Source organism: Procambarus clarkii, chromosome 75 (assembly GCF_040958095.1).
Source record: "Procambarus clarkii isolate CNS0578487 chromosome 75, FALCON_Pclarkii_2.0, whole genome shotgun sequence".
Lineage (NCBI taxonomy): Eukaryota > Metazoa > Arthropoda > Malacostraca > Decapoda > Cambaridae > Procambarus > Procambarus clarkii.
The window spans coordinates 4687015-4692014 of NC_091224.1; the positions used below are offsets into that span (position 1 = coordinate 4687015).

Sequence of the window (5000 nt, forward strand, 5' to 3'; positions counted from 1 at the left end):
GTGGTGGTGAGGTATACTGGTGGTGAGGGATGATGGTAGTGGTGGTGGTGATGGTGGTGGTGGTGAGGTATGCTGACAATCAAACAATACACAGTCTACCGTTGTGCTCAAAACTGGGCTCGAGCCTTTGCTGGGGTCAGTTCCATAACATAATTAAAGTCCTTCTCTCTCCTTTAAGAACATTGATATAATACATCCTTCAGACGTATTAAATATGGACATTTCATACGCACCTTATTCACTGTGAGTGCAACAATTTCACTCAGAGTGTTGGAGTGATCACTCCTCCATAACAACGTATATCTCTGACAACCCATTACACAGTGGAGGAACTCTGCCTTGAGAACATTTCGATCGATCACACATCTATGGTATTACTGGTACCTTTCCTTGAGCTCTGTAATTATCGAAAACCTGTATTAATAACGACCCTCTTAAAGGATGTATTGGTTTACAATGTAATAGATTTGTTTGAGGCAGAAACTCTTATTCACAGCTCTCTCGAGGCCGGGTCGTGTCAGTATAGGCAGGCAACCCGTTCTCGCAAATTTAATAAGTCAATATTGACTTATTAGTTGCGTGCATAGGTGACATACTAAACATAATAGTTTCCCTTGAAAAGCTTCATAGAAAACACCAACCTTACCTAACCTACTTAGTATGTTAAAATAAGCATCTTATAGCTTCGTAATTACAATTGTTACTTAACCTATTATAGGTATAGGTTAAGTAATAATTGTAATTACGAAGCAATAAGATGCTTATCTTAACATACTAAGAAGGTTAGGTAAGGTTGGTGTTTTCTATGAAGCTTTTCAAGGGAAACTATTATGTTAAGTATGTCACCTATGCACATATTTAATAAGTCAATATTGACTTATTAAATTTGCGAGAACGGGTTGAGGCAGGAACATCACCACCTAATAGTCTACATGAGTACTACTCAAATGTTCAATGTTGATTTATGTTATATAATTATTTCTTTATTTCTTTATTTATTTTAATTATGTATATACAAAAAAAGTACATTTATATAGAAATATAGAATAGAACCAGTGAAGAGCAGAGGTGCCATAGGCACAATCAGAGAACACTGTATAAACATCAGAGGTCCGCGGTTGTTCAACGTCCTCCCAGCAAGCATAAGAAATATTGCCGGAACAACCGTGGACATTTTCAAGAGGAAACTAGATTTATTCCTCCAAGGAGTGCCGGACCAACCGGGCTGTGGTGGGTATGTGGGCCTGCGGGCCGCTCCAAGCAACAGCCTGGTGGACCAAACTCTCACAAGTCGCGCCTGGCCTCGGGCCGGGCTTGGGGAGTAGAAGAACTCCCAGAACCCCATCAACCAGGTATCAACCAGGTATAGAAGAGAACATACCATTTGTGTTCTTACATTCCTGCAAAGCCCCTACCAGCCAATCCAGCCCCTGGCAGATCAATCAGTCAATGATAGAGAGCGCCAAGGTGATGGAGCTCAGTGGAGAACCCCGTCAATAACAGCCGTGGGAACTGCAGGCCAATAGTTAGTGCAGGTGGTTCACAACCATACCTTATCGAGTTCAATTCCCGCGGCTTGACAGAGGCGCTTGGGCACGTTTCCTTTTACCAAAAAATATTATTAAATATTTAAATGTTTGTCATGATTATTGGTCTAAATAAAAAAGATAACAGCATTTCCTGGGGACTCCTTCCTGTGATAGTAAGATATATTTCTGGCCTTGTAAAAAAGTTTCATTACTATAATAATGTTATATAACGTAAATACGTGCACGCACACGCACGCACACGCGCACGCACACGCACGCACACGCACGCACACGCGCAAAAACACCAGAGGGGGCTGGGTGGCCGAGTGGACAGCGCTCTAGACGCGTGGACCTAGGTACCGGGGTTCGATCCCCGCACCCGGCGGAGACAAATAGGCAGAGTTTCCTTAACCCTGATGCCACTGTTACCTAGCAGTAAATAGGTACCTGGGACTTAGACAGCTGCTACGGGCTGCTTCCTGGGGGTGTGTGGGTGGGGGGGGGGGAGGTCCCCCTCCACTAACTTCTAACATTAGTTAGTAGTTAGTAACAGTTGATTGATTGACAGATGAGAGGCGGGCCGAAAGAGCAGAGCTCAATCCCCGCAAGCACAAATAGGTGAACATAAGAACTAATAGATCGATTATGCAGACACAAATAGTAAATACACACACACACACACATTTCACACACACACACACACATACACACACGCACACGCGCACACACACACACCACACACACACACACACACACACACACACACACACACACACACACACACACACACACACACACACACGCACGCATACATTAAGTCACAAGGCTGGACAGAGAAGGTTGGGCAGACTGCATATTTCTGGACTGCCAATAAACCTTTGATACAGTATGGCACATGAGACTGCTACTCAAACTTGAGAGGCAGGCGGGAGTGAGCGGAAAGGCCTTAGCATGGGTTGGGAACTACCTAACAGGAAGGAGCCAAAGAGTTACAGTAAGGAGCGAGAAGTCGGACTGGCGAACAGTAACGAATGGAGTACCTCAAGGATCGGTGCTGGGAAAAATTCTATTTCTAATATGCGTTAACGACATGTTTACAGGAGTAGAGTCCTACATGTCGATGTTCGCGGATGACGCAAAGTTGATGAGAAGAGTTGTGACAGATGAGGATTGTAGGATAATCCAAGAAGACCTGAACAGGTTGCAGAGATGGTCAGAGAAATGGCTACTGGAGTTCAACATGAGCAAATGTAAAGTTATGGAAATGAAATTAGGTGATAGGAGACCAAAGAGACAGTACACAATGAAGGGGAACTCCCCTACCTGTGACGACTCGAGAAAGAGACCTGGGAGTGGACGTAACCCCTAATATAACTCCTATCGAGGCCCATATAAATAGGATATCGACAGCAGCGTACTCTACACTGGCAAAAGTTAGAACATCATTCAGAAACCTAAGTAAGGAGGCATTTAATGCACTTTACACTGCCTACGTGAGGCCAGTCTCTGAGTATGCCGCCCCATCATGGAGTCCCCACCTGAAGAAACACATAAGGAAACTGAAAAAGGTTCAGAAGTTTGCAACAAGACTCTTCCCAGAGTTACGAAGAATGGGGAATGAAGAGCGCCTGAAGGAACTGATAAGTTGCAATGACAATACTGCAGAACACTCGTAAAATAACATACAGGACATGAACCCTCTAGAACACTGCCCCACAATGACTTTACTGAACTGCAATCCCACCCCGGTGATTGACCAACGCTTGCAACAATCACCATCAATGACAACCCTCTGTGCAATAACACACACGGCAATTACTCTAATTTCCAAGTATTAGAACACTGCACAACACTTACTGTTGCAAATGACCCCAGTGCTCTAATTACCACTTAGAACAGGTCCTCATACTGCAATCACCACAGTAAATAGCACAATAACACTGGACACCGTGACACTACGATCATATATATATATAATTACTGCAGACACATGTGGGTTTTGTAAAAGGTTTCCAAAATATTGCTGCGACGAAGGACTGAGCATAAATAATATTCTCACTAAATTTAAAGAAAATGTTAGCAAAGAAATAATTAATAAACATACTGTATTTTCAGTTCATTTAAATCCTCCATTTATAAAGTACTTTTTGGGTGACTAATTCTGGGGAAAGAAAAGAGCTTTAAGGTATAATTATAAATTATATAATAAAATATATAAATTAGGTTATAATTATAAATGTAAGTTATAATTGTAAATTATATTAAAGAGTCAGCATATACTCTTTAATCCTCCAAACTTTAGGAATTAACATCGTGATAACACAATAAGTCTGTATTCTTTCAGATGGTTTTATGCCCAATATAGCATACAGCATATATGATATATATGACTGTGACAATATGGCATACAGCATATATGATATATATGACTGTGACAATATGGCATACAGCATATATGATATATATGACTGTGACAATATAGCATACAGCATATATGATATATATGACTGTGACAATATGGCATACAGCATATATGATATATATGACTGTGACAATATAGCATACAGCATATATGATATATATGACTGTGACAATATGGCATACAGCATATATGATATATATGACTGTGACAATATGGCATACAGCATATATGATATATATGACTGTGACAATATAGCATACAGCATATATGATATATATGACTGTGACAATATGGCATACAGCATATATGATATATATGACTGTGACAATATGGCATACAGCATATATGATATATATGACTGTGACAATATGGCATACAGCATATATGATATATATGACTGTGACAATATGGCATACAGCATATATGATATATATGACTGTGACAATATAGCATACAGCATATATGATATATATGACTGTGACAATATGGCATACAGCATATATGATATATATGACTGTGACAATATAGCATACAGCATATATGATATATATGACTGTGACAATATGGCATACAGCATATATGATATATATGACTGTGACAATATGGCATACAGCATATATGATATATATGACTGTGACAATATGGCATACAGCATATATGATATATATGACTGTGACAATATGGCATACAGCATATATGATATATATGACTGACAATATAGCATACAGCATATATGATATATATGACTGTGACAATATGGCATACAGCATATATGATATATATGACTGTGACAATATGGCATAAATAATATGTTCTCAATCATAATATGTATATACACAGCAGGTCTACTTTATTTTTTTTTAGCTTTATATCTAAAATGTATTTGCTGGCAGATTGGTGCGGCCGCGGGAAGGTGTTTTGCTACAACCCGAAAATGTGAAGAAAACAACCCCCCATTAACAAGTGCAGTAGTTCACAACACCACTATTGACTCTTGTATCCCTGACTCACAACCCCAGCTAACCTACAGAGTGCAGCCTATTTTCTTT

General features: G+C 39.9%; 1 protein-coding gene across 1 annotated transcript in view; it reads left to right on the forward strand.

Moving 5' to 3' along the window:
• The window catches only part of LOC138356945 (RNA-binding protein 12-like), a 21659-nt gene that overhangs the window by 15674 nt on the left and 985 nt on the right, over positions 1-5000 (forward strand). The window lies entirely within an intron of this gene.